Raw genomic sequence first — 23,841 nt, 5'->3', positions numbered from 1 at the left:
ATCACACCACGTTGCAACACACACACACACACACACACACACACACACACACATAAAACACCAATAAACAGGCCATTAACACATCTAACCCAGACTAATGATCACATGAACGACTCAACCTGTTGCCCTTGTGTACTGACAGAACCAAACTGGACATAAAGCTCTCATGCATCCCTCCCCTGCGCCACAATAAAGTCCAAGGTCTCATGTCCTCCCCTGCGCCATAATAAAGTCCAGGCGCCTCAACTACGTATAACTATGGCAGAAAATACAAACACAGAAACACGGACAAACAGACAAATTGACACAGACATGCGGACACAGACACACGGACACACATACACACGGACCCACAGACACATGATACATGATCCCACAGACACATGGACCCACAGACACATGATCCCACAGACACATGGACCCACAGACACATGATCCCACAGACACATGGACCCACAGACACATGATCCCACAGACACATGCACCCACTGATACATGGACCCACTGACACATGGACCCACAGACACACCGACTCACGGACACGCAGACAAAAGGACGAACTTAGAGACAAACGCAGAGACGGACGTACAGACTAACACACGGACAGACAGGCGGAAGTAAAAACAGACAAATGGACAGACTGACAGACGGACGGATGAATAGAAGGGAACAAGGAGATAGACACAGACAATAATTCTTCCATGTTTTAAGAAAGAGACAGAGAGAGAGGGGGAAAGAGAATGAATGAAAGAGTGAGAGAGAACGTAATAGAGAAAGAGACAATGAAAGAAAGAACGGGAGAGAAAGAGGAGTAGAGAGAGAGAGAGAGAGAGAGAGAGAGAGAGAGAGAGAGAGAGAGAGAGAGAGAGAGAGAGAGAGAGAGAGAGAGAGAGAGAAGAAAATATTGTAAGGAGAGAATATTTTTCCTCCCCATTATCTCGTAGGAATAACTGCAATGTAAACTCTACGGATCCGTCGACCCACATCTCACTAAGCCTGGTTTACAATACTGTAGCCCTTTCGACGGCCGTCTCTGACGTAGTGTAGCCGTCGATGACGCCACGAAAACGGTGGCCTGTACAGAAGGGGGAATTAAAAAGTAAACAAGCATGGATGATGATAACCTTCACTATACCTTCTTCCTCGCAGCTACACACGGGGGCCCAGATAGATGAGAGGTCAGGGCAATTACTAATTCAGACACTAGCGGTTTCCGTCTGGATGGAAGAGATGAAAATAGTTTACCTCGCTTGTGTCGAGGAGCACGTTATACAGGGGCACCAGACGTTCCCCGACTCACACACGATACGTCCACCAAACGGGCCAGTATGACGTCATCGATGGCTATATGACGTCAGAGATGGCCACCAACACGGGCTAGTGTGACCCAGGCTTTACTTCTCAGTCTAATATTTTTCATTATTGACACCTGATTACTGACCTCCTGACCTCTTACCCCTGACCTACGTCCCCCTGACCTACGTCCCCCTGACCTCCTACCCGTCCCCTGATCTCTTAATCTCTTACCCCTGACCTCTGATCTCTAACCTTTACCCATTGATTCTGAACTCTGACCTTTGTCCTCTGACCCTGACCTCTAACGTTTATCCTCTGACCGTTCACCCTTATCATCTGACCCTAACCTCTGACTGTTAACCCTTATCCTCGGACCTAAACACTAACCTCTGACCTTTAACCTTTATCCTCTAGAAATTAGGTCCTGTTAGTGACCCCTCGACCTTTGACCTTTAATAGTGGGATCAGAAAATTAACTTTTTCCTTCAATAAACATAACAATGATAATATCTGACAATATCTTTCCTCCATTTATGAGAATTTGTTGTTCTAAATTTTACTTTAAATAGAATTAACAAAAAAAATAATAATTCTTTAGAGAGATTATCGAAATACCACCCAGCAACAACAGAATAAATGATACAATAAATAATAATACGTTACTAACTACTCTTAAACACACGACCAATTATTATGTAACTATGTGGTTAACTATGCATGAAGGTATATAATAATGTAAGCTTAGTTATGGTGTTTATCTCGTGTAACTCTGGACAAAGTTTCAGATCTCACCCAGCGATACACACCTGCAGAGACACGGAGTAAGATCTCTCACACACCTGCAGAGAGACGCAGGAAGTAAGATCTCTCACACACCTGCAGAGAGACATTGGAAGAGATATCTGTGTGTTCAACAATGACGTTTAGTTTAACCCTTAATAATAACATCACCGTCATCATCATCATCATCACAATCAATCTTCATCACACCCTCATCACCTTATATCACCATGCATCACGAGTCATCACCATTCATCATTAGTCATCAATATCCGTCATCAACATATATATAGGAATTAATACCAAACATATAAACAGACCTACCCCTCTCGGTACATATACGGTATCATATATAGCACCACCTTTACGAGTATCGAGCCCCATAAAGTATTGGCTCGTGTAAGACCAAAGGATTTAAAATGGTGTCCAGAAAGTCGGCTTATCCAGATTTATAGGTCAAGAAATACACTCTCGATATATTCTTAAATCAGTGCTTCTCCTTTTATTATTATTATTATTATTATTATTATTATTATTATTATTATTATTATTATTATTGTTATTCAATATTATTTAAATTATTAGTATTATCATTATTTATTTATTTTTATTTATTTTTATTTGATTGAAATAAGTATGATTCGTGTGTGTGTGTGTGTGTGTGTGTGTGTGTGTCTAATATTAATATTATTATTATTATTAATAATAACAATAAAAATTATGATAACTAGCGGTTAATTGAAAAAGTTTACACACATTGACGTGGGAGGGGAAGGTTGGGGGGGGGTAACAAAAGCTTTCATTAGAGAAAGGAAAAGGAACATAGAGTGAACATACAAATTTATTTTTACAGTGAATGGCAGGTGCTGGTCTTTTGCCCTTCTGTGTGAGGACACGTAGGCCACGTGCGCTGAGGTGTTGAACAGCAAACACGTAGTGGAGTATCTCACTCACAGGTGGAGTCATGAGGGGCCTCACGTGGTGCTGTAGCAACTCATTCACTGAGTGGTGTCGTAGCGTCATGGGTCTCACGGGCCGTTATCACTGGGTACCTGGGACCTCACTATGTGAAGGTTAACTTGGGTATGACTCTCACCTGTTACTGTTTAACAATGTTCTCAATACCTTAAGCTCTGCATCACTGTTCGACACTGGTTCCACTCCTTTTCGAAATGAAATTGTAACGTCTGGCGAGAACTTGTTGATATTCCGGTGGTGGAGGGGTTGAGGGGAAGGAGTTGGGGCATGGGCCAACATTACAGTTGGCCGGGCCACCAGAGCAGCGCCAGGGAGGTCATGACCCTTCCGTGGTGTGTGTGTGCGTGTATGTGTGTGTGCTCTCGCACGTGCGCGCACCGTTTGGTGGACCCTCAGCCGTTTTGGCTGTCCACCAAAATTCATAGCCATTGTGAGGCAACTCCACGATGGCATGAACGGCAGTGTCCTGCACAATGGCACCCAGTCTGAGTTCTTCCCCATCCAAACAGAGGTTAAACAAGGATATGTACTGGCACCAACTCTCGAGTACTGGGTGAAGGGGGGGTCTTTTCAACATAAGACGACTCCAGGCAGGAATAAAGGTGTCAGCAGCTTCCATTACTCAACTTCAGTATGCAGATGACCTCACCTTTGTTGCTCACACTGAACGCGACCTACAGGAGATCCTGAACACCTACGCAGATGAGTGTGCTCACTTCGACCTTGAGGTGAATGTACATAAGACTCAGATTCTCTTTCAGCACTGCCCCTGGTTCAGCCACACCTCCACCATCCATCCAGTTTAACGGTACTACCTTCTCTAATGTTACCCACTATCGGTATCTCGGCTCCCACCTGTCCACCACCGCAGACCTCGTTGAAGAGAATCAGCATTGGATCAGATGTGCATCTCAACCCTGTGGCAGACTCCGTACCTGTGTCTTCAGCTGTAGGGAGCTGAAATTATCTACAAGGTTACACGTATATCGAGCAGTGGTCCTCCTCACCCTGCTATATGGCAGCGAGACATGGGTCACATACAGGAGGCACCTCAAGGCACTTGAAAACTTTCACAAACGTAGTCGACGTTCCATCCTCCGAGTTCGCTGGGAAGACAAGAAAACAAATGCCAGTATTCTCGCTGACACTAACTGTAGGAGCTTCGAGGCTACCATTATCCATGAACAACTACGCTGGACTGGCCATGATACCCGTATGGACGACAGTAGACTGCCATAGCAGCTACTTTACATTCACCTAACGAATAGTAAACCTGAAAAAGTGCCAAATCGACCCCCTCACCTTGGAGACGATTACTCCACACCGTAACGCTTGGAGGATCACCACATGAGAAGGTGTCAATACTTTCGAGTTAGCCCGACTGCAAACCGAGGCAGACAAGCGCCAACGCCGGAAAGACGCTGCCACCCCACCTCCCGCACTAGATGTAGCCCTCCACATGTGCAGTCTGTGATCGACACTGCCGGTCCCGTATCGGCCTCTTTAGTCACCTCAAAACTCACCAATGAAGGTGACATCCCAGATAACTCATATCATTGTACCATAGCTGGATGATCGTCATACTCGATTCCGAGTGACAGCAAAGTAGTAAGTAGTAGTAGTAGTAGTAGTAGTATGTGTGCATGTGTGTGTGTGTGTGTGTGTATCTACAGTGTTGCTGGGAACTACCAATTAATCTCTCTCTCTCTCTCTCTCTCTCTCTCTCTCTCTCTCTCTCACATGCATTCATAAACAATAATAACTAAGAGTACCTTTAAAAGAATAAATAAAAAGCAAGAAAAAAAAGAAACGCTTCATCACTTCCAAAACTTAAAAAAAAATAACCATTTTTTTTTCAAGTCTTCAAAAAACCTACAGAACCAGACTTTTTTAACGAAATTTTATTCAGTGTGTCTGAAATAAAACATTTTTCCGAGAGTTTCTGTACAGGACGAAAAACATATTCCCGTCATCTAGTGCGACCTTGGCGAACTATTTTAAAGACGAGGGAGTGAATCCAAGAGACGTACTCAGACACAGATACACACACACACACACACACTCAAACATGTACGTTAATTTGACAGGACATACTTATTCGTACACAATTTAAATCAGAAACTTGTAAATACATATACAGTACATACAGAATAATGGAACAGACACACGCACACACACTACCATAGGGTAGACACGTGTCCGTTGATCAATTCACTACTGCTATGAAAGTGACAATTTCAACTGGGAAATGGTGGAAAACACAGTGTGAACAGTGTATGAACAGTGTGTATGAACAGTGTGTGTGAACAGTGTATGTACAATGTATACTTCTGCTGCGTTAGTGAACAGTGGCGGTAAACATGGGAACTGCCAGTGGTCGTCTTCCCCCTACAATGGCTCCCTGGACGACAGGTCGTAGTGCTACTAACAAGAGGCACTCACTACTGGCCCTCTCAACTCTCTCTCATCTTCATTATATCTCCAACTACCAGTTTGGGTCAGACCGCCACTGATCCCGCCCACGTGCAGCTGTCCGACACCACAGCTACAAGACCAGCCACCCTGCTGTAGTTCCTGTAACCTGTATGTTCACCCCCGTGTTTCCTCCTCTTTTGGTAATGAACCTTTTGTTAAATGAACCACTCCCCTTATGTGATGTGTGTCATCTGTGTATTTACAACTTTTGGCTCCTATTTCTCTTACTAAGCCATTTAATATAATTATAATTATTACACACACACACACACACACACACACACACTACATCCTTGACCACCGAAGGGTCAAGACGTACCTGGCGCTCCTCTCGGAGCAGCCAGGTCAACTGCTATGTTGGCCCATACCAACTCCCTCCCCTGAACCCTCCTCCCCACCGGAATATCAACAAGTTCACGCCAGAAGTCACTATTTCATTTAGGAAAGAAATGGAACCAGTGTTAAACAGAGGTGAACAGTGGTGAACAGTGCTTAAGTCAGTGAGAACAACTCAACAGTAACAGTGGTACCCAAGTTGACCTTTCACACAGTGAGGTCCCAGGTACCCAGTGATAACAGCCCGTGAGACCCAACTACCAGCGATGTGTTAATCCGTCTACGATAGGAAGGCCTGGAACCACACCTCACTCATATAACACCATCTGTGAGGGAATTACTACATCACGTGAGGCCCCTCATAACACCATATGTGAAGGAGTTACTACACCACGTGAGGCCCCTCATACCACCATCTGTGGGGGAATTACTACACCACGTGAGGCCCCTCATAACACCATCTGTGAGGGAATTACTACACCACGAGAGGCCCCTCATAACACCATCTGAGAGGGAATTACTACACCACGTGAGGCCCCTCATAACACCATCTGTGAGGAAATTACTACACCACGTGAGGCCCCTCACTTAACACCATCTGTGAGGGAGTACTACACCACGCCAGGTCCCGCATAACACCATCTGTGAGGGAACTACTACACCACGTGAGGTCCCTCCTAACACCATCTGGGAGGGAGTTACTACACTACGTTTTTGCTGTTCAACACCTACATTAATCTGTATGTTCACTGTATGTTCCTTTACCTTTCTCTAATGAAGGCTTTTGTTAAACCACCAATGTATGTAATAAGTCATTTATGCCCAATGTATATTTTCAGCCTTCGGGCTGCAGAACTTTTTCAATAAGCCGTTAATTATTATTATTATTATTATTATTATTATTATTACACACACACACACACACGAGTTACATTAAAAAAGAACAACAACTCAGCCACACCTAAACCCAAACACACACATACACACAAAATTCTTCGTGCGACAAAAAAAAAACTCAACACAACAAGATAACACAAAGACGGGAAAAAAATGTATTTCTTAGGCAAACGACTTAATGTTTCTCAACGCTGGGGAGTTTAATGAGATGCAAAGTTGTAAACACAATAGTGCTTCCTGGCCCGGGGAGGGGTGGGTAGAAAGGAATATTTATACAGGCAGAAGCAACACACGACTCCGCTAAGAAACGACAAGACGGTGGAAACTAATTTGCATACGTCGTCTAACTTCACCCGCTCAATCCCCCCCCCCCCCGAGGAAGACAGAAAAGGATTTGGGAGGGAATTAGTTGTCTCCTTCCTTCCTTCCTTACCGCTCATTACACCCATTTGTTTGGTTTAATGGGCATCATCGAAAATAGGTTTCTCATCCCAATAGGTTCTAGTACTAATGGGGATCAGTGATAGTTGGACATGGAAGCATAAGGTGTTGTCTAATGGTAGACCCTGCTGCCATATGGTATCACAAAAATTGTTACCAAGTCCCAGGTTGCTGATCTGACTCTCTGTCTCATTTACACACAATGGCAGGGTCTCAATTGTTTCTCTTACCATTGACAACACAACACAATGTATATATCGCTTTCACTCTTGATTTGTTTATTTGGTCCATTTCCGTATTTATCGTTGGTTCTTTTTTTCCGCCCCCAGGCCCCGATGTGGGTCGGTAACCTGTGTCTGGGTGGGATGATCCCCATAAAAGAAAATATCTTTAATAGACCCCTAACCTAATGAGTCCCTCCCTTAATAGGCCTCAGTACAGTTCGAACCTAACATAGTCAAACCAAAGGACACTTTACTTAACCTAACCTAATCTAACCCAACCTAATCTAACCTAACCTAACCTAACCTAACCTAACCTAACATAATAACAACCCCACCTCCAGTATAACCCCCCCCCCCCTGTAGACAAAACCTCCGTTACAAGGTATCAGAGTCCATAATTCTACACAATAGTAACACATAAATACTGATTATCCCCACTCTCACAATTAACTCCAAGGACCATAATTCGGTACAGTCAGAATATAAATTAGAGATGATCGAACAAACTTATATATCTGCTGAGTAAATTTGGTTCAGAATCATCACTACCTTTCTCGAAATATCGCGTTCAGAAATTCCAGATGTGTGGAAGGAAATACACAAAGATAGCCACACGCACGGATGGGTGGATGGACGAATGGATAGACGGGCGGATGGACTCACAGACGGACAGATCCATGGACGTACGGACACGGGAACGGAAGGCAAATTTGACAGGATGGCTCTACTGGGATGGCATAGAACAAAATAGCCTTAAGAAAATATACTGTAGTGTGCCTTACATGATGATAAAGTTAATAAAAACCGTATTGGCGTGTAGCCCGGGTCGGTAATGTACCCCGAGAGAAACGCCACCGCCTGACCTAAGACACGGAGATGTGAAAATGGCACTGGTGTTTTACAATGACACCCCCCCCCCTCTCTCTCTCTCCTCCATCCTACGTCATCTCGGTGTGATGATGATGATGATGATGATGATGATGATGATGATGATGATGATGGTCTTGTTTCTTATCATAAGCGTGTATCTGACGGCCATATACCAGAGAGAGGAAGCACAGAAACTATGGGAGAGAAAGACAGAAACACAGTGGCAGAGATAAAGACAGAGATAATGTGATATAAAAGAACAGACACAAAGAGAGAGAGACAGTGGCAGTGAGAAACAGAAAGAGACGGTAGAATAAAGAAAGGTAGGGAGACAATGTGAGAAAGAAAAAGAGAAACCGCAAGAGAGAGAAAGGGAGAGAGAAACAATGTGAGAAACAAAGTGAGAGAGAAAAAAAGTGAGATCGCAAGAGATAGAAAGGCAGAGAGAGAGAGAGAGAGAGAGAGAGAGAGAGAGATAATACGAGAAAGAGAGAGAGTGAAAGAGAGAAAGACAGTGAGAGTGGAAAAAGAACTGAGGCACAGACACAGATAAAATAACTAGATTATAAATGTTCGCCTAAGAAAAAAATATTCCTCGCTGCTCTGGCAATACTGATTGTAATTATTGTGAAGTGTTCAGGACCAGACACACAAATTATGCCAAAAATTCAGTAAAAATAGTTCAATGTTCTCCCGCCTTCCATTTGCCATTTCTCCATTAACAAAAATACTTCAGTGCTTTCCTTACATATTTAAATTTTCTGATGTTGTGTTTTATATGTTGTTTTTATTTAAATAGCAATATTGTGTTTCTAAATGGAAGAATGTGGGTTGTGTTAATTAATATTGTCCAGTGAATATCTCGAGTGAGTTACTGACGTTTATGCATTGCCAGGCGTACAATAAAATTCATACTAACGCACCTCTTCTTGACTATCATTATAAATGGTATATGACTCACAAATCGCTACGCTATACAGGTCCTTCTACAGGGTACAGTACAGATGTAGGTACAGATTAACTGTAGATGTATATTACGGATACAAATGCAGGTATATAAATTAAAGGTGCAAAGATGTGGGCATGTATTGCATGTACCAGCCTGATGACAGCATGCCAAAGGTGTTACAGTAATTTAACCTAGTGATATATAGATAAAAAACAATACTTAATGATTACTTAACATAATAATGACGGTAATGAGAATCCATTACCCCCAAAACTTCATTCTTAACCTTTTCATTTACACATATACATTATTTAATTAAATTCGACTTCCAGAACACAAAATAAATGGATAAGGAAAATATTTCTAAATCGTAAGGCATAATGAAGCAAGTATTCAGGACGTGGAGAATCATGTAAACACAAATGACGTGAAAAGTGAGAGGAAGTCGTAGGAGAGCCAACGTATCGTACCAGTGAGTTCATTATATTTTCTTACCTGTTACAATGTTAGTTAAGCTTAGAAATAATATGACACTTGTTATCATTTTTCTCGTTAATAAAACCTAATAATGTTATGATAGTTATTATGATTTATAATGATGGTTTAGTATACATTATGTACAAGTATGGTGATTGATTCCTTTCTGTATGTCATTATATAGATGGTATTTATTAGTGAGGTTAGGTTAGGTTAGGTTAGGTTAGGTTAGGTTAGGTTAGAAATTTCGCACCCAATCAAAACGCGTTGTGGCTGTTGGAAAACTCTCGACGCAAAATTTTGTTTTCTAACTATTTTGAAAACGCCTAAACATGTATGTGTATACATCTGTGAGTGCATCTATTTTTACACACACACACACACACACACAACACACACACACACACACACACACACACACACACACACACAAACAGGACACACAAACAGGACAAACACCCACTAACGATCACCATTAATTGCCTTTATCAAAAACTAAAGAAAAACAACATTTCACTACTTTCATCTATTCTATTAAACAAATTCTGTGTGAGATGAAACAGAAAAAAATCAGTCCATTGATGTGTCTTAATTAGCGAAGATCCATTGATATTCTTAAAGTTAAAGGGTCTTCTACCTCTACCTGGACAAGAGAAAACTGACCCATTATTTTCCACATAACGAAGAAAAACATGATATTTCCTTGTGAGTTGGATTATTAATTTGGTGTTGTTAAATTTATGATATAATATGGAGGAGGATTTATTTTAATTAATTTAATAAATGAACGATTATTATTATTATTGATGTTGCTGTTGTTGTTGTTAATATTATTATTATTATTATTATTATTATTATTATTATTATTATTAAGGAAAGAAGAATAACGCGAGAAAAAAGACGAAATGAAAATAAACATTTGAAGATAAAAAACAAATTATGAAACAAAGAGGAATAAGGAGACGAATGAAAGAAAAAAATACAGAAACAACAGAAAATTATTTTTTATAAAACTTCAGACAAAAAAGAATAAAAACTGAAAAAAACACTGCTTCCCTCAGTCTAAAAATAAAACACCAATGTAAACAAACAACAACACACACACACACACACACACACACACACACACACACACACACACATTTATTTATATATATATACATACTTCTCTTGTAGAACTCTAGCCTTCTTTCTTTTCTCTCCTCTCCTCCTCTCTTTCTAACTAGTTGACAATCGAGAGAATGAAAGACAAAGAAAGGAGAACAAAGAGAGAAGGAGAAAGGAATTAGATCGAGAGAGAAAGAAAGTAAAGCAATATTAAACAGAAACAAAAATGGCAGAAAGAAAGTTAGCGAAAAGAAAACAAAGAAACACAATAGGACATAAGAACCGTCAGTGAGTCAGCCCACAACCTCCCTCCTGCCTCACCCCCACAACCCCTCCCTCCCTGCCTCACCCCCCCACAACCCCTCCCTCCTTGCCTCACCCCCCACAACCCTCCCTCCTGCCTCACCCCCACAACCCTCCCTCCCCGGCCTCCTCACCCCCACAACCCCTCCTCCCTGCCTCACCCCCCACAACCCCTCCCTCCCTACCACACCCCGACAATCCCTCCCTCCCTGCCTCACCCCCACAACCCCTCCTCCCCACCACACCCCCCACAACTCTCCCTCCCTGCCTCACCCCCCACAACCCCTCCTTCCCCCACCCCCCACAACCTCCCCACCACACTCTCCACAACCCTCCTTCCTACCACACCCCCACAACCCCTCTCCCCCACCTCACCCCCACAACCCTTCCCTCCCTACCACACCCCCTACAACCCTCCTTCCCTACCACACCCCCCACAACCCTTCCTCCCCCACACCCCCACAACCCCCTCCTCCCCCTACCTCACCCCCACAACCTCCCTCCCCACCACACTCCCCCACAACCTCTCCTCTACCACCTCCCCCACAACCTCCCTCCCCACCACACTCCCCCACAACCCTCCCTCCCCAACCACTCCCCACAACCTCCTCCTCCCCACCACACTCCCCACAACCTCCCCTCCCACCACCTCCCCCAAACCTCCCTCCTCACCACACTCCCCCACAACCTCCTCCCACCACACTCCCCCACAACCTCTCCTCCCCACACACCCCCACAACCCTCTCCTTCCTACACACTCCCCACAACCTCCTCCCCACACTCCCTCACAACCCTCCCTACCACACTCCCCCCAACCTCTCCCTCCCTACCACACTCCCCACAACCTCTCCCTCCCTACGGCCACTAGGGAGATATTTTTCTCCTGAGAAACTTTTGGGATCTTCAATTTGCATACAGTAGCTGCCCCTCCCTCCCCTAAGGTATGAAATCCAGGGAAAATATGTTTAAATAAATGTACCTTGTGTGTGTGTGTGTGTGTGTGTGTGTGTGTGTGTGATAATAGTAATAATACTACTAATTATCGGTTTATTGAAAAAGATCTGCAGACCGAAGGCTGAAAATATACATTGGACAAAAATGACGTATTACATACGAAGACTTGCGGTGGGTGGGTCGTTTAACAAAAGGTTTCATTACTGAAAGAAGAAGGAACATGAATTGAACATACAAATTATTATAGTTTACAGTTGATGGCCAGGGCCTGAACTCGTCATGGGGACACCGGGTGGTGTGGTGTTCACGTGGTGCAGTAACTCGTCCTCGGGTGTTGATATGAAGGACCTCACATGGTCATGGGGACACCGGGTGGCGTGGTGTTCACGTGGTGCGGTAACTCGTCCTCGGGTGTTGATATGAAGGACCTCAGGTGGTCATGGGGACACGGGGTGGTGTGGGTGGTGTCACAGTACCTCACACTCTCTGCTAGGGTGGTGTTTATCTCGTAGTCAGCTGTGAAGCCGACCCACTGTTATTCCCATGGCGGACTGATTAGCACCTCCTTTTCAGAAGATGGTGGTCAGTTCCCAGGGGTGCTTATAACACTGGTGGGTCACTGCTTTCACTGGTACTGTCTAGTGATGAATTCACTGGCTTAAACACTGTTCATCACTGTTCAGCACTGGTCCCACTTTTTTCCGAAACGAAATTGTCACTTTTGATTATGTTGATATCCCGGTGGTGAGGATGGGTTGGGGAGAGGGACTTGGGGAATGGGCCAACATTGGCCAAAGGGGGCCGCTGCTCAGCAGGAGCAGTGCCTAAATAGGTCTCGACCCTACGGTGGTCAGGGATGTAGTGTGTGTGTGTGTGTGTGTGTGTGTGTGTGTGTGTGTGTGTGTGTGTGTGTGTGTGTGTGTGTGTGTGTGTGTGTGTGTGTGTGTGTGTGTGTGTGTGTGGGTGCGTGGTGTGTGTGTGTGTGTGTGTCCGTGTGTGTGTGTGTCCATGCACATGGTGGTGTAATGTGTCTAGTGTGGCAGCATTATGTTAGTGTTAAGGTGCAGGCAACTTTTCCTCCTCGCCACTACCGCAGCTAGCTCATGGTGAGCAGGGAAGCAACTTGCATAAGTCCTACCCTGTCAGTACACAGCCTCTTCACCATCAAGACTCCTGCTGCGCCTCCCCGTGGCAACACACACGTAACTGGGTGCCTCCTGGGGCCAGGCTAGACCATGGGATCTCGGAGCAGCAGTGGGCCTCAGACGTAACGGTGCATAGGCCCACTGGCATGTGGACACGTCTTGGCGTCTACCAACAATTGCCCTGCTGCCATGCGGATTAACCTTAAAGTAAGGCTACGGGAGTAAACCCGAACGAAAAGACTGCGGTGGAGCCCCAAATCAGGAAGACATGCTTACAGAGCTCCAACAGATGAAGGCAATGCATGATGGACAGACTACTAAAGAGAAACCTCTCAACTGGAGTATCGATAGTTCATTGCAATTCTCCTCTCACCAGTCGTTGCAACACTTGCATCACTGGATCGAGAGCCAGGATGTGTGGTTGCAGACTGTGCTTATGCCTCACCACATAAATCAACTCGCACACAGCCATCATCCAGCTCATCATACTTTTTATTAACATCAAAATCCCGAATGGGAAAGGCAGAGATGACTGCCAGGATTCTCTAATCACAACTCTACTCATGGGTGACATCGATAAGATGGTCGTTTATGCACTGGAATCTAGGCAGCAGAACAATCCAATCCTGTCTATGCAACTGAGCAGTTCTCTCGAGGATCCACTCTGCTCACCCCACATGGAGATGGGGCTAGAAGAGGTGCCCTTAACATAGCCTGCCTAAAGAACCCAACCTGACTGAGCAACCGCACCCGGTAAGGTCATCATTATGGGTCTAAAACTCAATCATAATCACAGATCAAAACAAAAACAAACTATACAACCTCTTATGGTTACTGCATGGAATATCAAGACACCTTCTGGATACTGGCACAAATGAGCGGCTAAGCATAACATCGACATAGCAGCCATTAGTGATTCCCGGTTCCCAGACGAGGGTCGACTCACATAACGGGGGTTTGGCTATACCTTCTTTTGGAAGGGTAAACCTGCTGCCGAGATAAACAATATTTATGGAGTTGGCTTTGCCATCAGGCAATGATCCTACATAGGCTTACTGAAATGCCTGTTGAGATAAACGAGTGCCTCATGAAGCTCCAAGTTCCCACTGAATCACTCACGTCATGCCTTCTTCATCAGTGCATACGCCCCAACACGGGATGCAAAGGATGACATCAAGGAGGCCTTTTACGCCGTCTCAACAGAGTGCTAACCTATATCCCCAGAGAAGATAAGGTTGTGCTCCTATGAGACTTCAATGCCAGAATTGGCAGAGATGCTGACATTTGGCAGGGAATCATAGGGAGAAAGGGACTGAGCAAGTGTAATCCCAACGGCCTACTCATCCTCAGCAAGTGTGCTACTCACTATCACCAATATTGTGTTTAGGCAGGACGGCACGTTCAATGGTTTGTGGGAACACCCATGATCCAAACACAGGTATCTCATTGACTACATTAATGTCATAGAAAAATATCGCCGAGATGTCCTCATCACCTGAGCCATGCATGGCTTAGACCATTGTGACACTGATCATCGGCTCATCACAGCCAAGCTTTCAATTCACGTCGCCCCAAAACGGCGAAGACAACAAGCCTCCAGAAGAGGTTTTAACACTAAGCATCTTGAGGAACGAGCGGTAGCACATGCTTTTAGAGAGCAACTCGCTAGGCTGATAAACATCCCGGCAAAAAACAATCAAAATCCCAGGGCCAAATGGGGTAATCTCGTCACTGTCATGACAAAATCCTGCAGAGACACCACACTCGGTCAGAACGAAAGAATACACTATGGCTGGTGTGAAGAAAATGACCCGGAAATTAATATATTCGTCGAAGATAAACGTGTCGCTTTAACTGACTGGCAGAACAGCCTTCAGTCTCGAACCAAAGCTGATACCTTCCGCAAGAAGAAACCGACAGCCCAGCACGAACGGTGCAATATAAAGAATGAATTATTAAAAAAAAGCATATGAAATGCAAAAACTTGTAGATCAGCACAAGATTCGCAAATTTTTCAAACCCACTAAAACTTTTATGGGCATATCACTCATGGCGCAGCTTCCCTTGATGGTAACTCCCTAATTAAAGACGAAGGAGGCATCTTTCAGTACTGTAAAGAACACTACCATTCGCTGCTCAATCCAACACCGATGTGGATGTACTGACTACCCAGCAGGTTCCTCAGCATCTAGAGCTGACTCACCTCAGCTATCCTCCATCCCTGGATGAGGTAGCTATTGCCTCAGGTCCTGATGGAATCCCAGCCGAGGTGGATAAAGCAGGAGGACCTTTGCTTACCAGATGTCTCAACTCTCCTGGAGAATATTTGGGAAAAGGAGGAAATCCCTCAAGCTCTGAAAGACGCCTCCATCGACAATATTTATAAGAACAAGGGTGACCGGTCAGACTGTGACAACTACCACGGGATCTCGCTGCTCTCTGCATCTGGCAAGATTATTGCTCGAGTCCTCCTAAACAGACTTCTTCCTGAGGCGAAAAATTTCTCCCAGAATCTCAATGTGGGTTTAGACCATCATGTGGCACCACTGACATAATCTTTGCTGCCCGCCATATACAGTAAAAGTGCAGATAACAGCGTCGTGACCAGTTCATGGCCTTCATCGACCTAACCAAGGTCTTCGGCTCAGTCAACAGGGAAACCCTCTGACAGAGCCTAAACCGTTTTGGCTGACCACCAAAATTCTTCGCCATTGTGAGGCAACTCCACGTTGGCATGAACGGCAGTGTCCTGAACAATGGCACCCAGTCTTAATCTTTTTGCCATCCAAAAGAGGATTAAACAAGGATGTGTATTGACATTAACTCTCTTTTCATTTCTTGGCTGCCTTCCTTATTCATGCCAGTGCCAATTTAGCAGGCGGGGTGGACATCGAATTACCGGATGAAGGGTCTTTTCAACATAAGACGACTCCAGGCAGGAACAAGGGTGTCGGCAGATTCCATTACTAAACTTCTGTATACAGACGACCTCCACCTAGTCGCTCACACTGAACGTCACGTGACCTACAAGAGATCCTGAACACCTAGGCAGGTGCGTATGCACACTTCAGCCTTGAGGTGAATGTACGTAAGACACAGATTCTCTTCGCCTGCCCGTGGTTCAGCCACACCTCCACCACTAGAACATAAGAATGAAGGAAACTGCAGTCCCATTTACACCCAACCCCTATTGCTCATATATCCATCGAACCTATGTTTGAAGCTATCCAACGTATTCGAGTTAATGATGATATTTGGTAAATTGTTCCACTCGTCCACTACTCTATTTCCAAACCAATGTTTACCTATTTCGCGCCTAAATCTCAATTTGTCTAATTTAAAACTATTGTTACGAGTTCGTTCTTGGTTGGATAGTTTGAGTATCTTTGTAATGTCCCCTTTGTTCAGCCCTGACTTCCATTTATACACCTCTATCGTATCGCCCCTCTCTACGTCTAGCTTAACGGTACTACCATCTCAATGTTAGCCACTTTCAGTATTCCGGCTCTAATCTGTTCACCACCGCGGACTTCGATGAAGAGATTGAACATCGGATCAGATGTGCATCTCAAGCCTTTGACAGAGTCTGTACCCGTGTCTTCAGCTGTAGGGAGCTGAAATTATCTATAAAGTTGCACGTTGGACTGGCCATGTTACGCATGGGCGACATTAGACTGCCAAAGCAGCTACTTTACAGTCACCTAGCGATTAGTAAACCTAACTCGGGCGGGCAACTGAAAAGGTATAATGATAGTCTTAAGACAAATCTGAAAAAGTGCCAAATCGAGCCCCTCACCTGGGGAGATTACTCCACACCGCAACACTTGGAGGAGCACCACACAAGAATTTCTTAATGCTTTCGACTTAGCCCGATTGCATACAGAGGCAGACGAGCGCCAACGCCGGAAAGACGCTGCCGCCGCCCCTCCCGCACTAGATGTAGCCCCCACACGTGCAATGTCTGCCGGTCCCGTATCGGCCTCTCTAGTCACCTCAGTGATCACCAACAAAGGTGACATCCTTAACCCATATCATTGTATCATAGCTGGATGAGCGGTAGCGCAAAAGTATTACAGAGTATAGTTTACAAAGGGTCAGAATAATTAATCCCCGTGGTCAGGATATTATGACACTGAATGTTACACAGCATTTCAAATACATTATTTGTTTAGTTCTATACATAAGGGGTAACTTATTCACAACTGTGTGAGTACAGGAGTGTGAGGCAGTGTGTCTAGCCTCACACTTTGTTATTCACATTTGCATGAGAAGTATTCAAGCACATTGTGTTTGGATCTATACATGGGAACTGATATAGCTACTAAGTGCAAAAAAGTGGTTACAATCTTAATATATCGGCTATCATGCCATTAGAGATGAAGTGTGTCATTTCACACACAGTGTGCTTGGACCTGTCCTAAGTTCTATCTTCACACAGTCGAGGACGTAGTTTTCAAGTGTGTGGCCATATGTCTGGCCACACACTTTACATTTACTCTTGTTCACATCTGCTTGGGGAACATACTGCCAGAGGTACTTATATCCTAACTTTAGCCTAGTGGTTACAACATCTTGTAATCTAGTGATCTTGTTACTTGCTCCATATACATGTTTCACTTGATACATCTCATCATGGTAACCTATGGATCGACTAGTGCCTGTTTGCACTAGTCTACTTGCGTCAAGCTCATCAATAAGTTCTTTCCTAATTACAGTTTTAAAGGTTCTTTCTGACAGACCCAAATTGTATTCAACAGTGTCTTTGTTAGACGCGAGTTTGGCGAGGGCATCAACTGTCATATTCTTTGAGGCCTAATGATCTTGACACCCCGGTCAACAAGATACGCGTATTTGTGTCTGGCTTCAGAGACAAACGCGTGACAACTTAAGTTGAGGGTGTCAAGGGCAAGTAGTGAGGATAGAGAGTCAGTAATGATGAGACTGTCAGTGACAGTAGTTTCAGTGAATTTAATAGCTGTGAATATGGCAGCTAATTCAATTTGTAATGTGGATGCCCAGTTGTTAGTTCTAAATCTTTTCTCAATTGTATTACTGTTAGGTTGAGTCACAACAATAGCTCTTCCAGCCCTCCCACAGGCGGTGTTAAGAGATCCATCAGTGTAGATGGTCTGTGTGATATTATCATCAGTCTGTAGGGAGAGTATGTCTTCAAGAGCTCTCACTTTGGCAGTGTGTTGGAGATAAATACTTTGTATAATTAATTTTTTAAGGCGGATTTGTCGGTATTGTGATATCGAAGGGAACTGTCCGCCAGGGTGGAAGGGTGTTGTTGTGTCTCAATTTTGTACAGATGGTCTAGTCCAAACATCTTCATATGTGTAGCTGTAGTTTGGATCCATTTAGATTCACCAGTCCCATGGTTCATACATTCTATCAATCTTAAGGGAACACTGTTATCAGGATCACCACGCAGAAGCCTCAGGGCTATCGTGAGGTTGACTTCAGTTATTCTCTCTTTAACACTGGATATACCTGTTTTCCTCATAATAAGTACCTTAGTGCTCATGGGACATCCTAGGATAATTCTGAGGGCTTTATTTTGCATTTTTCTTGAGCCTGTCAATGCCTCTCCTGGTAATCTATCATAATCTATCATAGTTTCGATGCACCCTGCGTCCCCCTCACCCATCGTTCAGTGGTGCAATGTGGTAGCTCGAAGCTTCGCTGGATTGTACGAATAGCAGTTCATGGTGTAATATTTGAGAGAATATATGCACGATACAGGTTTTTTAGTGACTTTAGAACACTTTATTTACCATCACTATACAAGAGGTCTGTTCGGTTTGCAGCCCTGACTACGACTTCCCTCGAGCCAGGAGTAGGGGTAGAGGGTGCACGAAAGTATGAGCTTGAGTGTACACCCTAAAAATTATTATTCTCCCTTACGGCGTGATACAATATGACACGGGTGACGAATGATTTTTAGTGGGTGTACATAGTTCAGGGTGGTTTGGATTTCACGATGAGTTTTAGTATGTATAAGAATATCATGAGCATAGCTGATTGTAGTAGTGTATGAGTGTGTATACCGTCTAGAAGTACCTCGACACGTCTTCATTGTAGAATTAATAGTATTAGTTGTGGTGATGGTCGTAGTGTTTTTCGTAGTAGTAGTAGTAGTAGTAGTAGTAGTAATAATGTAATAGTAGTTTAGCAGTAGTAGTAGTAGTCGTAGTAGTTTCGCAGCAGTAGTAGTAGAGTAATTCCAGGACTGCTTCCTTGCCCCTTAAGCTCTTTAAATACTGGCAATAATACCACATCTATTCTGTCAGAGGACACACACAAGGAATAAGCACAAAGAAAATGTAGCAGTAATGAAGAAAAGATTGACAATGTGGCAGAATGGGCCCTTGATGATCTCCCATGTGAAGCAAGAACACTGCAGGAGAGACTACAATGTATTGGAGACGGAAAGGAAAACACCGATGACGTTGCAAGAAAGTTTGGAAACAAAATGCGTGTGGGAAAAGTGTCTTTGGCGGTCAGATCTCTCACAGAGGAATCCTCCGGTGGTGTTCTTAAGACAACTGAAGGAAAAATATCCCCCTGCAAGTAAAGAGGAGGGCATCAGGTTCCAGGGACACTATAACCCACCAAATGCTGTCCTGTCAGAGAAAATAACAGGAGAGATAGTGTGGAAAACGCACTGAAAGCTCAGGGAGGTGCTGGCCCTTCAGTTCTGGATGCAAACGGATGGAGAGTCATCCTCAGCACTAACAAGTTTGGCCCCGTAGCAAGTGATCTGCACTGCCATTGCCGCCCTTGCAAGAAAGCTAGCAACCTCGTGCTGCCAACACCTCCATGCTCTGACGGCCTGCCGCCTCATTCCCCTGGATAAGAATCCAGGATGTAAGCCTAAAGGAGTGGGGGAAGTGCTGAGGCGGATCATCGGAAAATGGTAAAGGATGACGTCAGGGCAGCGGCGGGGAACCTGCAAGTTTGAGCTGGTCACCAGGCAGGAGGGGAAGCTGCCATTCACGCCATGAGAACGATATTTGAGCAGCTTGATTGTAAGGCAGTTATACTGGTTGATGATTCCAACGCATTCAACATACTAACGCAAGGCCGCACTGCACAACATTAAGATCAAGTGTCTAAGCTTTGCAATGTATGTTGAAAACACCTATAGGAATACATCAGACCTCTATAGTACACAGCAAGGCTCCAAGAGGTGATACCATCATACAGTCAACTGAGGGAACAACGCAGGGGGACCCTGTTGCAATGGCAATGTACACAATAGGCCTATCAGTGCTCCAACACACAATAAAGTTTGAAACGTGGAGGACATCAAAAAGTGGCGGGACCTGATAACATCATGTGGTCCACAAATAGTGTACCACCCAAACGCCAACAAGTCCTTCCTCATTGTGAAGCCAGAACATTATGAACGGGCAATGGAGGTGTTCGGTGGAAGTAAGGTCAAAATAACAAAGGATGACCAAAGACACCTAGGCCCAGTAATCGGCACGACGGACTTCAAGACCTAGTACGTAACGGGAAAGGTGAATGAGTGGGTTAGGGAAATCCAAGCTCTGTCTGAGATTGCTAACACAGAGCCACATGCGGTTTTTGCGGCATTCACCCATGGAGTCAAGCATCGCTGGAACTACCTGATGCGCACTATCCCTGATATCGGAACCCTCCTCCACCCTCTGGAAGAAGCTATCAGTGTCAATTTCATTCCCAAATTAGTAAAACATCCTCACTTAACCCCAGCAGAAGGGTTACTCCTTGCACTACCACCGAGACTGGGAGGAATGGGATTGACCAATCCAAAGGAGATTGCTGCCACCAAACATCAAAACTCAGTTAAGCTCATGGCAGCCCTTACGGACCACATAATAGCTCAGAATGCAACACGGGAGGTGGATACCGGTGAAGTAAATGAGATTCGAAGGTCCATTATGACAGAACGACAGCACTGCCAAAGTGATAAGTTGCAGCAACTGTTGCTGCAAGTACCAGAGAATTAAAAAAAAAGGTACCTATAGCGCAGGTGGTGGGCGCCTCGAACTGGTTAACTACGTTACCGATAAGGGCAAATGGTTTCAGTCTCAATAAACAAGAATTTACAGACGCCAATGCTCTAAGGTACGGCAGGCCAGTAGAAGGTTTGCCCTCCCAATGAGTGTGTGCCTCTTCCTTTGACGTCGATCACGCCATGGTGTGCAAGAAAGGGGGCTTCATATGCATGAGGTATGACAAAGTAAGGGATCTCATAGCAAATATGTTGAAGGAAACACATCCAACGAAGCCCGTGTTGACGTCAGTGCTCGAGGATTCTGGACGCTGGGACAGCACGCCTTCTTTGACATCAGGATTTTTTATCCCATGGCCGCATGTCACCTTAACTTAGGTCTTGATGCTGCGCACAGGAGGAACGAGAACGACAAGATAATGGAATACAGGGAGAGAATTTAGAACATTGATCAAGGCAGCTTCATTCCTCAAGTGTTCACCTTCTGGTGGATGGGCCAGTCGGCCTCCTGCAGTATCCCACTTTCTTTCTTAAAATGAAAACGTTTACGCCAGACTCGCGGAGGTGTTATCCGAACAGAAGCAGCAGCCCAGAAGTTATGTTACAGCCTGGATGAGATGTCGACTGTTAGGTCTGCTTTGCTCTGCCTCAGGGAAACGAGAGCATCAGCCCAAAAGCCGACAACAGTTGCAGATATTGACTACGAGTCAACATTCACTGAATGCCGCATAGATCTGCGGCTCAACTAACTCAACACAGCTAGGATAGCTACTTAGGATATTTAATTTTATGGTAACAAAATGGCGGCGAAGGTGTGGCTATTGGGGGAGGCTGGAGGCCACGTTTAAATGTAGCAAGAGTAGTGGTCGTCGTGGAGAAAAACAGTTTCTACTGAGATAGCTTCAGAACCACTGATTCGGAAGACATTATCGTAAGATGTAGATTTTTCAGTAGATATCAGTCTCTCTCTTTTTTCTCGTAATCTACGCTTTAAGCTGATTCCATTTAGCGTCATCAAATTATTCCCCCTCCCCCCACGGCCCTTGATAAAAATGAATATATATTTGCTTGTACCTGTTCCAGTAGACGCTGATGAAAACCAAATTGTTTAAATCATCTTTACGATAATATGTAAAATAAATAAAAATGACCCCTTACATATGAAGTATATGAATAAAATACATAGGTTTTATATGTAGTATATATGTTTGAATATGTATATATGTGTATCTGTAATGAAGATACAGTACTGTATATGTAATGGCTGTGGTTATAATTCATGTAGTAATAACAATAAAAATGGTAATTTTTGGTAAGATATATTGATAATAAGTAAAAGGGGAATAAGTATAAGAGTGGTGATGATATGAACAAGAGACTATATACGTAATAATAATGACAATAATAATAATAGCTGTAACAAATTCGGTAATAGTAAAATAATATAAAAATATCAATAATCATCAATCTAATAATAATAATAATAATAATAATAAATGTTTTATAAGAAAATAACAAGAACAAAAGAAATTGCAACAATAACCACAGAAATAATAGTAATAATAACCACAGAATAATAACAATAAGTATACTGTAACAACAAATAAATATGCACTCTCACTAGTACAACAAAAGCAGTAGTTCACAACAGCATCAAACACCACGGGCCAAATTATTTTCAGCAACAGTGAATGCTGACCGTCATGCATTACAGTTCCGCTACAGTTATTGCTAGTAATGCAACATTAAATGAAAAGCCCTGTTATATACGATGCAAGTTCAGGCAATATAAATACAATTATAGCACCATAACGTATTAATAACAATAACAATACTATATTTTATACGTAATGAATAGGGAACTGGTTTGAACTTCCGCTGAATATTGCATTATTGTTATTGTTATTTCGTGTGTTCGTGCACAGTACCTTAAGGGGTAGTGATTTAGTGTTACGAGTGTCCGCCATAAGTTTCTGTTCTTGGATGGTGTGTGGTTGGCTGGAGCAGTGTCGCTCATTACTCGCCCACACTCACTGAGTCGTCATTTAAGTATTACATTTGTTTATTACATTGTGTATTTATTGTATTAGGTTGGTATATAGGTTAGACAAGATGAATTAATGTCAGTAGGGTAATGTATATAAAGTTTACGTTTTGGCCAATCAGGATTTGATACGTCGGTATTTGGCGGTAGAGAGGTGACGTCGGTGACCAGCTGGTAGTCGGAAATCAGTCTCTGGTGTTCTGGGAGTTGGCATTTTACTATTGAGATTTGTCATTGCTTGCTATTGATTATGTGTGATCTTGGTGGACCTTCAGTCCTTACACAGCCACTTCCAAGCATCTTGTCTTATTATTATTATTATTTATTGTATTGTATTTACAGTCAGCAAAAACTAATTCTGCACACCTGGGTGCGATGGCTCTCACAACGAGACTGACGCCATGTATTGGTAAGGTTGGTATCTCTGATTGTGTGATTCATTGTAAAACTAATGTGCTGTTATTCCTTGTATCATGTGTAGTAACCACAGAGAAATTATCAGGAATACATATAAAACCCATAGCACGTAAACCAGATAATGTCATAGCCTTCGATGTAGAGCG

This window comes from Homarus americanus, unplaced genomic scaffold (genome assembly GCF_018991925.1).
Source record: "Homarus americanus isolate GMGI-L3 unplaced genomic scaffold, GMGI_Hamer_2.0 scaffold32583, whole genome shotgun sequence".
In the NCBI taxonomy this organism is placed as follows: Eukaryota; Metazoa; Arthropoda; class Malacostraca; order Decapoda; family Nephropidae; genus Homarus; species Homarus americanus.
The sequence above is the reverse complement of the archived record's forward strand: the minus strand, read 5'-3'. Positions refer to the sequence as shown.